General features: G+C 36.3%; 1 long non-coding RNA gene across 1 annotated transcript in view; it reads right to left on the bottom strand.

The window, feature by feature from the left end:
• Positions 1-6,151: 6,151 nt before the first annotated feature.
• Positions 6,152-12,951, bottom strand: part of LOC116082342 — a 70,231-nt gene continuing 63,431 nt past the window's right edge. The window contains exons 3-5 of the long non-coding RNA XR_004115255.1: positions 8,878-9,028; positions 7,058-7,166; positions 6,152-6,475 (exon numbers count right to left, since the gene is read on the bottom strand). This is a non-coding gene — a long non-coding RNA (uncharacterized LOC116082342). The remainder of the gene's footprint in view (positions 6,476-7,057; positions 7,167-8,877; positions 9,029-12,951) is intronic.

Genomic DNA, 12,951 nt, shown 5'->3' with positions numbered 1-12,951 from the left:
TTTCAATGTTGTGCTTTGAAGGAAACTCTCCTTCAGTCTACGATTAAAGTAGCTGGAAGACTGGCTTGCACCAGAGATGTCTACTCATAGTAACAACACCTAGTAGGAGCAAGGAAAGCTGTAGCTCGAATAGGTTCTATTTGATTTCTATAGGAAAATAAATGACATAAAGTTATTGATGACAAATTTGAAATAAAACCAATCAGTTCATAATCAACTGAGGAGACCCTAACACTGCTATTTCATCAATTCTAAAATAGGAAAGTATTGACATAGTAATAATTTTTGTCTTCTTTATCAAAATCAGACAGTAGTTTCCAAAGTCTCACTCTAAACAGATTGGTCCACTTTGAAAATTGTTTCATTTATAGTCTTGTTTTGTTTCTTCTACACCAATATTTTATTCACCTTTCCACTTCTCTGGCTTGTACACCAAAAAGTCCCAAGAGTTTTGTAGAGTTTTGAATTTCTTTCATCATTTAGGTTAATACTCTGCTTAGATAAATTTCAAGACAAATCCTTGGATAAGAGAAGTTCATGGAAACTGTATAATGGTAGAGAATTTTCCTCTTGACTTGAATAGCTCACTCCTCTAGGCTAAAACTCTTTTGCATCTGGCTTGGAGTAAATTAATTTTGTTAGATTAGGGGAAAAATGGAATTCTATTTTTCAATTTGAAATTCACTTAGTATCAAAGTGGCTGTAATTAATTTTTTTCTGATGATCTGAAAAAAGTAGTCACAAATTATAAATAACCTATCAAAGGAATGTCATAAAGTACACCTGATAAAGAACATTGCAAATGTGGTTCACTTTCTTTCCTCACATGAAACGTGATTTTCTAACACATGAAAGGCATGCGATTAGTGCCATCTAGTGCGCTGATCCATCATGAGAGCAATCTTATCAGTTCATCACAGCTTGGCTTTTCAAAAGGCTTTCTGAAAAGTCATCCAATTTCTCAAGACCATTTAATTCAAGTTAATATTAAACCATTGATTTAATTTTTGTTAAACGCTAACCTATTTACATGCTACAGTTCTTAAAGAGAGTTAAAAATCAGATAGATCATTAGTTCCTTATCATTACTTTAATTGATTGGGATTTTTATTGAACTCTCTGCAAGAATAACCTACAGGTTTACAACTTTAATCTGTGGACACACCAGAAGTAATATTTTGTGTGTGTGTGTGTGTGTGTGTGTGTGTGTGTGTGTGTGTGTGTAATTTGTTGCCACCACTAAGTTCAGTAGTGATTTCTATTAAGTTTCTAATTATATGTAAAACATCAGTTTTCTGATTCAGATATTTCTCTGTGTATGATAAAAATACCACCACTTCTGAGGCCATTGTAGAAGATTTATTTTCTTGGGAGTTAATGTTACTAATTTGAGAAAAACAAAACAAAACAGAAATGATAAAATTCCATATACTATACTTAAGTTAGCTCTGGGTGCTCCCACACATCCTGCCTATTTAATTCATTAAGATTTCTTTGGCACATTGAGTGCCTGAGAAAAATTTGAGTCAGAAATTACAATGACTTAAAGAAAGTCAAGTTGATTAATAATAGTAATGCAGCCCACAGAAATCTCTCTTGGGGAAGGTTAGTCACAGAGAAAATTCTGTCTCAGTTTCCTTTCATCTGATAAGGGAGCCAACCTCAGGCAAACAGTACAGCCTATAAATGAATGATGCTCCCTGGTGCCCTGTGTTCTGTCTCAACACCTTCTTTTTCTTCTCCCCACAACCACGTCCTCTTTCCCTGATTTCCATCTTCTCCCTACTCCTTCATTAACTTTCCTTCTAACTTGTAATAATGTCAAACTAAGATGGAAGAATATTGGAATTAATGTCTTCTCTGGCAAGGTGGCTTGCTATCTCTTCCATGTAACATCAGACAGATTAAATATGAGATGAATAGAATACCTAGATCATTTCTGATGACCAAGAATTCCTTGACCTAAACTTTACCTATTTAGTTTGGTCTGTGAGATTCAGTGTTAATGTAAATTATCCTGCACTTTTTGTATACAATGGACTTAATTAATGGATGCCCCTTTAACATGAAGGTAGCCCCAGTTTCAGTCACTTACTACTTGTTTATATGATATAATAAGTATTTCTTTGGAAGTGAAGAAGTTAAAGGAATTTTCATTCTAGCAAAGCTTATAAGAGGCTGAAAATAATCTTTAAGATGAGATAATTCAAAATCGTATCAAGAACTATGAAGACGTGTAAGACAGGACATATGGAATGAGGTTGGTTTAGAAAAGCTTTGAAGGTTATTGGATATTATTGGAGCAAGGAGAGTATTTTGAAAAGCATGTATTTGAGAAATAGAATAGCTAAAATGAATAAGGATTGTGTTCTGTTCTAGAACTGATGCAAAGCTTATACATCATACAACATTTAATAAGTGAGCAAAGCATAATTTACTGCTGACTGAAGGTTCAGAAAGTGGTTTTATGGAAATAGTGTTTGTGTAGAAAAAATAACTGAGACTATTTTACGTAATGGAAAATGAAGGTAACAGCATTTGTGACAGATAAGTTTAGGAATCATGTATAGGAAACTAGAAATATTTATTACTATGTTACTATTCTATTTTTGTACATGTTACATATGTCAAAGAATACACATATACATTCTAATAATGTTACTTCCTATCTAGGAAAACATGCAATACAACAAACTTGGAAATAATCGCAATGAATACAATCAATGTAGCTTCCTGATGAAGACACATAAGCTATTGATAGTTTATTAGTAAGCTATACTGTAACTTGCCACATAAGCTTTTAACAGTTTATTATTAAGCTATACTGTAACTTGCCAGCAGAGTTCTGTAAATTTTCTGTGTGTGTGTGTGTGTGTGTGTGTGTGTGTGTAAATTTCACCTCATTATTCATCATTTAGAAAATGGACAATATATTCTAATAAAACTGCTACCTGCATATAACAGACATATCAAATAAAATATAAGTAAAGTAATATTTTTACTATTGATACAGTCTATTCCTTATTGACATGAGTAATAAACATCTTCAGCTTAGCTCAGGAGAAAAGTTTTAATATGTAGAGGAATGCAGTTTGAATTCTGTCTTCTGAAACATCACTGATGTAAGAGGTCACTCTGTGTAGTCACAATGGATGACTTCACATCAAATTTGGAAAGCAACATAATTTAGAAAGGAAGAGATTTTTTAATTTTGTATTTCTTTTCATTGTAATCATATATCTATGTGAGAGGATGTATTTGTTTGTTCTCATGTTACTGTGTGAATGTAGAGGTCAGAGGAGAACTTTCTAAAACCGGTTTTCACTTTCCTTTACCTGGATTCTTAGAATGAGCTGTAGTCATCAGGCTTTTGCGATAAGCACCTAGCCCAACTGATCCTTCTCACTGACACAGTAGTCATAAATTTTGTACTTAATTACATTGTAGGCATAGATTTTTGCAACCTTCGTTTAATAAGAATGCAACCTCTCCTCTAGCTCACCATCCAGGAGAGAAAATATATTAGGATATAGAGGAAGTGAACCTGTTCAGTAATAATCTTTGTGGGTGAGCTCCATCTTTTTTGGTAGCAGTTCAGTCTTGTAGCAAACACCAATTATGACTCAGTGGCTGGTGACCAGTTCCCTAAGTGGGCAGACACCACACATGAACCAGCAGTTACAATCCTCCCAGCAGGCAGCATCCATGAACCAGAAGCTATATTTCAATCCTGAAGAAACCACTAGGCTTTCCAACAGGCCTGACATGAGGTGGCAGAAGCATCTAGCTGCCACAGGAACTTCACAAGCAGTTCTTTGGCAAGTTTCTCTCATTGTTAGCATTACCACAAGTGGAGCTCACAACACTATGCAAGGTAGACAAATACATTCGTGTTGTTATCGAAAAATATTGAGGCAGAGCAAACCAAACCAAAACTCAGCAGTCTCCTCCCACTGTCTGTGGAATCATTTTTATATTCCTTCATCATGGGTTCTTGTTTCAGGAATTATATAAAATGAATCCACCCCGCCAACTCGCTTTCCCTCCAGACCACGTTCCTGTGCCAATACTGTTCAGCCTCAATTTTAAGTTCCAGCGGGTTTTGTTATTTTCTCCCAGCAAGCTATGTCCTACTCACATGCAACTCCCCACACACACCCACAATCATTCATCTAATCAGTGCCTAAGACCTTGGAAGTAAAGCATGACTCTTAATACCTTAATATCCAGTCAGATTTATGTAATAATAAAGTCACAATTTACAAGATGCCAATACAATAATTTCAGAACCAAATAATAGACAATATTCTAACCCAATTAATCTATTTTGTAAATGCCTTTGCTTGGTTGTATAACCTTGTGGGGTTGGTTTCTCATCCTCATTGACTGCCTCCATGTTCATGACCTCCTGGCTACTCCTCTGACCCTTCTCCTCCTCCGACTCTCGCTCCACCTCTCTATTCCTGTCCAATCACAGGCCTGCCACTGCCTAATGTGATTGGACAGAGGAAATGCTACAACAGGTCTTTTCATGTGTTTAAAATATTAAAACATTCTTTCATCTGTGTCTGCTTCAAGAAACTATTCCTTCACATGTCTGCTTCAGCAAGATATCCTTTCACCCGTGTGCCCCAGCAAAACATCATTTGGCATAACAAACTTTCCAAAAAACTGGAAGTTTCCACTTCATTAACTATAGCATTTTTATTTCTCTTTATTAACTTCTCATGGGAGAAAGGTAAAAAGAGGCCACACATCACAACTAAATAGTGTGTTTCAAATCTCGGGGATAGTTATTGAATCAAAAATACATTCCATGTTCCTCTCATGAAACACACATATGCCCGCATATGCCCGCACATCAAGATAGACCATCAGTGGTCTCTAAACCTCTTGATTTCAGAGGCTGAGGGAAAGAGGCAGAATCAATCCCAATATTGATTGCAGTTAAGGACAAAAGACTGCCAGGAGCCTAGAATATTTTAATAAAAGGTATGATGGGCCATGTTGAGCTCAGCAGCTGAAATGATAAGGATTCTGTTCTGGTCCTCATGTGTGAGTACATAGCATGTGTGTTGTACTCTAAAGTGGCGAGAGAATCTAGGATGCCAAGAAGGAGAGTCTTCCAAGAGGCACCAGAAGACAGCAGGGCAGTTATAAAGGAGATGGAAGAAAGAAATGTGAATGAAAGCTCTATATTAAAGGAAAGAAGGACTCAAAGAACAGAGGCACTGAGAACACTACAATGAAGAAACAAAGGGCAACTTTATTGAGCGAGAAACTTTTAGACAAGTCCTCCTAATAAAGATCCAATGATGTTAGTTCCTCATACAAAGGAAAACAGAAAAAAGTAAATTCAAATCTCAATAATTATTTTGAAGACAAAGGGTGCGAAGGGGTACATCCAGATTTCATTAGAGGAAACAATGGTACCATACAAGGAATTCATGCTCACAAGATGATAAGATATAACTAATTATTTTATAAGATGAAAGGTAATCAAAATGATCAGACACATAAAACAATGTAAATCAGAATTGGTAAATTTCAGAGGCACTTAGAAATTAAAAATAATATGGGCAAAGCTGAACTACAAAAAAAATAGGATTCAATCACACTAAAACTTAATGAATATGTGAGGGCAAATAAAAGGCAAAATTTAAATTAAACAATGCAAAGAAACTTTAAAAAAACATGGATAATGTCTAGAAAACATAGATCCAACTAAAGACCTTAACTATCTCAAAGAAGACTGAAACAAGATAGCAGAATGAACACCTAAAGATGCACTGAAGATAACATTTTTGTGAAAATTCTCTTGGTCCATGACCATGACTCAAAAATAGCAAAGGAAAAAAAGCATACTGCAGTCAAATTACTGGTTTCAATTATAACAAATTTTTCTAGACTTTCATACCTATATAAAGTATTTACATCTTTTTCACCCATCTCTTTTCCCAATTCAACTGCCAGTCCCTTTCAAATCCAAATCCATAATCTCTTCTCCTATACATATATATATACATATATATATATATGCACACATTGTGGTATTTATATACATATATAATTTATATATATTTACATAATATAATATGCACATGCATTATATTTTAGGATGATCATGTAGACAGATAATATCTCATGAGGCTACTCTTACCAGATGAGTTCATTTATTATTGCTCATATGTAGACCTTATTAGGAATGACCCTTTAGATCAGATAATCTCTCAGGGGTTCCTTTCCTTGAAGACTGGAGAAGACCAATACTCCTCTCTTAGACTAGTCATTCATTGTCAGAAGCTCTTTATATAGAAATGAGATCTTCTGAGCCTTCTACGCTCCATGCCAACTTGTCCACTGGTTTTATTGGTGCTTAGGTCTTCTTTAGACTGGCATCTTACTTAGATTGTGTGGCTGTGTCATCTCTGTCGTGGAAAGACGACGTTCTAGCACCAATGAAATCCTAGAGTGTCTGAAAACAAGTAGCTAAGTGGCCATTGGAAGGAAATGGGTAAATATTTTCTTCTAGAAAAAAAATTTATTTAGCAGTCAACTAAAAATAGAGCAGCAGAACTGATTTAGGGCTCTGTACATAGCAGGATCCTGGTAAAAATAAGACAAGCAAAATACCAAAGAGCTTCCATTGCAGAAGACATTCATACTTTCACACATTTTACATAATAGTTCATACCATTTCTCCCCACCCACACACATCCACCTCACACTTAACACGAAGAGTTCCTGAGTAGCAAAGGGTTAATGTTTCTCATTTCTTTTTGTGTACAGTCTGTGGTTTTATTATTTATTAGGTCTAGTTCATACCAGAAAAACATATTTTTTGTCAAATTCCTTCAAACTTAACAAGAATATGGCTGGCATGGTGACTTATCTTAAGGTTCTTACTTATTTCTCAAGTTCAAAATAAAAAAGCTGTGAGAAAAATCACCTGTTGGAAGATTATGGTTGACTCTGAGGTTTCAGAGGCATCTTTCTATACCTTTCTATTAATTTTTACAACAAGATTTCATGTAGGTCAATTTTGGTATAAACTCACAACATAGCTGAGGATAGCCTTGAGGTCTTGATCATCTTGTCAAACCTCTCCGCTGTTCGGATTATTGACATGTGCCACAATGTCTGGATTCATGATTTGCTTTTACAGTCTATGTAAAAACAAAAACAAAAATAAAGAAAACCAGTTATTGTTAATGGGAAAATTCTGAATCTAGTCAATCTTATAGCAAATCAGCAGATATTTGTCCCAGTTTTGCTCCAAACATCCCTCCAAAGGACTTTGTTAATGCATCCTTTCAGAAAGAGATGCTCAGTCTCATTCATCTTCTTTGTAAAACAAATATTAGTGTTGTTCTTATCAAGATTCACTTAACTTCACCAAAGATTAATAAACTATAATGATTACAAATGTCTCCAAGTACCCTTTTTAAAAGGCTGACATGAATATATATTTAAATACTCCTTTGAGTGTCTAAATTAAAAGATAATTGTAATTGGAGTAGGTGAATTGAGGACATGTGATGATGTTATCAGACATTGGAACATCTACTTTGGGTGTTCATTCCATTCCTTGCAGAACTTTTCTTTGGATGCTACATGTAGGATACAGGGTTTTGTCAGTAATTGAAAGATGGGAGATGAAATAAATGAAATACCTTATCTGGAACTTATATGTGCTGTGAAGTCAATAGGCCGAGTACAATATCTACAAGGTTGAGTGAACCTGAAAAATATCTCTGAAGATAAAGCAGGAAGAAATCCTGCAAAGAACTGTGAGAAAAAGTCCTCTAAGCACTGAAGATTCCAGGAATCAAGAGTTGGAACTGAGAAAGCAGACTGTATGAGCTTTAGTTTATGAAGCGGGGGGGAAGGCTAAGTTGAACAGAGCAATGGGTAGTCTGTGAAAAGCTTAAGAAGGGGTGGGGTAAGCTGCTGCTTACATCATTGAAGGATTCATCTATTTAGTGCTGAGAACAGCTTGTAACAAAGCAAGGATGGAAGGGGACAATCAAATTGAAAGTCTCCTTAGTCATCCAGAAAACACAATAATTGTAAAGTTACATTTGATAGTTATCACTGCAGTGGAGTGATAATATGACAGTGCAGATGAGAGGAGACAAAGGACACAGATGTTTGACTCTTCAGTTATGGAAGCCTGGGAAGACAGGGGTGCAATTTTTCAAAGAAACTACATTTTTGCAGTGAACAAGAAAGACAAAAATCAAATTTTTGCTTTGGGAGTTATCCCTTCTGAGACCTTGTGATAAATCCAAATATGCCAAATAGAAAAAAAAAGGGCTTATTTCTGGCCAGCAAGGATCATGTTGCTCTCCTGCCTCCAGGTCCTAAAGCCCTAAAGACCCACTAGTTCCCTGGGTAGCAAAAGTGACTAGCTTCCAGTAACAGTTCACACTAACTTGATGGTAGCAGAAGTAGAATATGTTGCTTCCAAGATGAAATCATAAAACCCTGACCTCTCTCTTGCCTGTCTTTCCTTTTTCTGTCCTATATGTCTTACTAGAAATGATTGAGGAGGTACCTGTCTAAGGATGTTCTTAAACCAGTTTGTTAAAAAACTAAATTCCAACATGCTGTGCGAATCTGTTGGTGGCATCTGAATGGTTACCTGACCCCTTAACAGACACTTTATGAGGACATGGTGTGGAAAGTCCCATCTCTTAGCCTTTCCTGAATCGTTGATATACAGAAATTGGGAGAATAAATGCTGTCTTGTCCTTTTCTAAGTACTCCATCTCTGAAACTTGTGAAAAACAAACAATAGCCCCTAAATATAATAGAAATTCACCAAATGCTTCTCCATTTTGTTATATTTTTATCCATTATTGGGTAATTTCTTACCTATAGAATGTGCTTTGATCAAATCCACCTCCCAGTTTGTTCCTTTGAACTCCTTTCTCCGTACTTCTCTAACTTCATGTATGCTTTTTTTTCTTCTTTTAACAACTGAGTCCACTTGGTGCCACCAGTGTCAGAATGGATGTAGGGGAATCTATTGGAACATTAACAACCCTCCCTTCATGAGTCCTTCCTTATCCATGTTGAATATTTGAATATTTTATAACTTACACATTTAACAATGATGAATAGATAACAAAAATGCATTATATTTAGAAAATGGTATTTATATACCTTTGAAGAAAAATGAAATTATGAAATTTTTAGGAAAGCAGATCAGACTGGAGTAGTTCATACTCATCTGAAATCCAAGCAAACCAGTTCTTTAGCAACTACCAATGTTTATTTACCAAATCAATCTGTGACTATTCTGGACCTTGATGTATCTGATTTTCCATTCTCCAACACCAATTAGCTCTAAACATCACAATCTTTGCTATAGTTCTATTAATGTTGACTAGTGGCTCTAGCTACCACTTGGAGAAGTTGAGATTATCCAGCCTAGGAAGGTATAAAAAAGGAAATCAAGGAGCATAGACTGAGCAATAAAGATAATTCAGTTTGTAATCTGAGGGTTTGGAGAGATGACTCAATTGGTAAAATGCTACCCTTGAAAACATGAGAACCTGAGTTCAATTTTAAGAACTCACAAACAAAAAACCTTGAGTGGTAGTGAAGGCATATATTTCTGTTTATGGTGGACACTCACAGACAGGCACTGTTTATGGTGGACACTCACAGAATACCAGCCCAAGGGTAGGCAGAGAGAGTTAGGTTCTTGAGGATCATGAACTGACCAGCCCCATATACATGTTAAAATCGAAGTCAATGAGAAACCCACACCTCAATAAAGCAAATGACACCAATATTATTACTTGCTCTTCACACACATATATGCACAAATATATATCACCACATATACAAACACACAAACACAATCCTATTTATGATATATGGTCTATATACACAAGCAAGAAATTAGGGCAAAATCCCAGCAAGCCAAAACCAGTTAATAAAAAAGTAATAGTTACTATTTCAAATTAGACATTAATAATTACTGAAATTTGTAGAATTTAAGAACCTTTATAGTCTCCTGATGGTCCCACCATTACATTTCACTCCCTCCATTCTCACCCACTTCTCCTCGGAGAAGGGGAAGACCATTATGTGTACCATCCCACCCTGGCCACATCAAGTTGCAGCAGAACTAAGCATATCTTGTTCCACTGAGGCCAGACAAGGCAGCTCAGCTAGGAAAAGGGGATCCAAAGGCAGGCAACAGAGTCAGAGACAACCCCCACTCCAATTGTTATGAGACTCACATCTCCCACAAATGTGCAGTATCACTAGGTCTAGCCTCTGCATGCTCTTCGGTTTGTAGTTCACTCTCTGTGAAACCACCATAGGCCCAGGTTAGCTGACCCTGTAGGTTTTGTGGGTGGGATGAATCTCTGTATTCTAACTCGAGACAGGAATAAATTATTGAAGCTACATTGGCTTGAAAGATTTTCAATTACTTATAAAATATCCTTAATTTCCTGAAGGGATATCACTTCATATTTAGTATTCGTGCTCTGTCTTCATAGCCTTACTCTAATTGGGCCATGGGTGTTAAATCTGGGCCATTTCCTTCATCTTCATCACAATGCTCTTACCTCAACTCTTCTCCCTTTTTTCTCTAACTTGTAATTATTATCAAGAGTCCACTTTTCCTGTAACCCAATCTATGTATGCTTGCATTCATATTTCTTGTTCATCAAAACTAAAGCCATCATTTCTGAATCTCCCCCTTTTCCCTTCCTTCTTTTTCATGTAATGTAAGGTGAGACTGTGCAGAAGAAATACAAAATATTGACTACCTCCACAAGACAATAAAAATATCTCACATAATATGTATTGTAATTATGGGGAAGTAAATAGAGAAAAGTTATGGCAGATGCATAGACACTGAACATATTGTGCCATTGCCATCTTAACTACAGTCATGGATAAGAAGTTCAACACCATTTAACTAAACCAACATAAGCTCTAACTGCAGCCAATCACAATTCAGAATTGAGGAGCCCACTCTCAACAGATATACTTACAAAACACCCGCACACCTAAGTAAGGCTCATGTGAGACTGAGGGATAGTGGGCAGAAAGACTGTAAGACCTAGGAGAACCAAGAGTTGCTGTGAAAATATCCAAAGCTACACCTAGAATTTCTAACCAATGTGACTGCCTAAATAGGCATTGGACACAAACAATAATAGATATTCTGGTTGACTGGGAAAACCAATTAGGCTTCAGCCATACAGAACTACAGGTACCTAAGGAATAAGTAGTGTAGGAGATTCTTGTGGTGTGTGGATTGAACTTTGTATATTCTGATCTTCTGTGCTAATAACCACTTATCAGATAGTGCATACCATGTGTGTTCTTTTGTGATTGGGTTACCTCACTCAGGATGATATTCTCCAGAGCCATCCATTTCCCTAAGAATTTCTTAATTCATTCATTGTTTTTAATAGCTGAGTAATACTCCATTGTGTAGATGTGCCACAATTTCTGTATCCATTCCTCTCTTGAGTGACATCTGGGTTGTTTCCTGCTTCTGGCTATTATAATTAAGGCTGCTATGAACATACTGGAGAAATAGACTTCCCCAAAGAAGAGCACAGAACCAGATAATCTAATAGTGCATGCCCTGCTCTGCAGCTAACCATGTGTATGTGACTACAGAGGCTTCTGTTTGTTTGACAATATTGTTTTCAAAGTAATAAAGTGAGATTTGGGTGGTGGTAATAATGGTTAATATTGAATCACTTTTGTTCACATCACATAATTAAGTGTAGGGACCTTTGGTTTTCCCAAAAACATGTGAAGATTTGTTGTTTTTGTTTGTTTGTTTGTTTGTTTTAACTGCCAAAATGAATCGTTCATGTTTTTGGCATAATGTAGCTATAGGATAAGCTTCAGAAACTGTATTGGTAAGCTCATTTCAAGGACAATCAATGTATCTTATTAATGATTTAAAATTAATCATAATTATAACAAAGCACGATGTATTGCTCTTTATTAGAAGAACAGGTCTGTAAAGTCAGAAATTAAAATACTTTGTTGTTTGGTCTCAACTCTCTTACTTATTCTTACTACAAAACATATTTACTCTGTGCCCTGCAACTTTTCTCTATTAAATAGAAGAACTGGCCCATATGATGTCAAGCATTCTTTGTGTCCATCACAGGCTACAGTTACTTAGGAAGAGCTCCTGGTACCCTTACCATTTAGTCACATATATGATGTCTTCTTGGTTCTGAGGGAAATTTTCATACAATTGACATTTTCATTTACTGTCATATCAATCTGAATAAATGCAATAGAACATACTAAAACTGGTGCTTTTCAAAACCAATGCAAAATTTAAGATAGATTAAGAGCAATGATTACTGTTAAGATAAAGGGCTGCAATGGAAGAGAAATATAAGCCAGAATAGAATGCTATAAAAAAGTATCTGTTTTTCAATACCTTTGAGTGAAAACTTACCAAACTTCTACTTACATATAAAAAGATTTTTGAAACATTTTTTTTAGATATTTTCTTTGTTTACATGCGAATTTCTCCATTCCCAGTTTCCCCTCCAAAAAACAAAGACACAAACAAAAACAACCAAAACAAACCCCTGTTGCCTCCCCCTTCCCCATGCCTGCCACCCCGCCCTCTCCCACTTTCTGGCCCTGGCATTCCCCTACACTGGGGCTCAGAACCTTCACAGGGACGAGGTCCTCTCCTCCTATTGATGATCGATTTTGCAATCCTCTACCATACACATGCTGCCTGAACAATCAGACCCCTCCATGTGCAGTCCTTGGTTGGTGGTTGAGACACTGGGAGCTCCGAGGGTACTAGTTCGTTCATATTGTTGTTCGTCCTAAGGGGCCGCAAACCCCTCAGCTCCATTGGTCTTTTCTTTAATTCCTTCACTGGGGACCCTGTACTCAGTTCAATGGATGGCTGTGAGCCTCTACATCTGT

The sequence above is a fragment of the Mastomys coucha genome, unplaced genomic scaffold (genome assembly GCF_008632895.1).
Source record: "Mastomys coucha isolate ucsf_1 unplaced genomic scaffold, UCSF_Mcou_1 pScaffold7, whole genome shotgun sequence".
In the NCBI taxonomy this organism is placed as follows: Eukaryota; Metazoa; Chordata; class Mammalia; order Rodentia; family Muridae; genus Mastomys; species Mastomys coucha.
The sequence above is the reverse complement of the archived record's forward strand: the minus strand, read 5'-3'. Positions and strand labels throughout refer to the sequence as shown.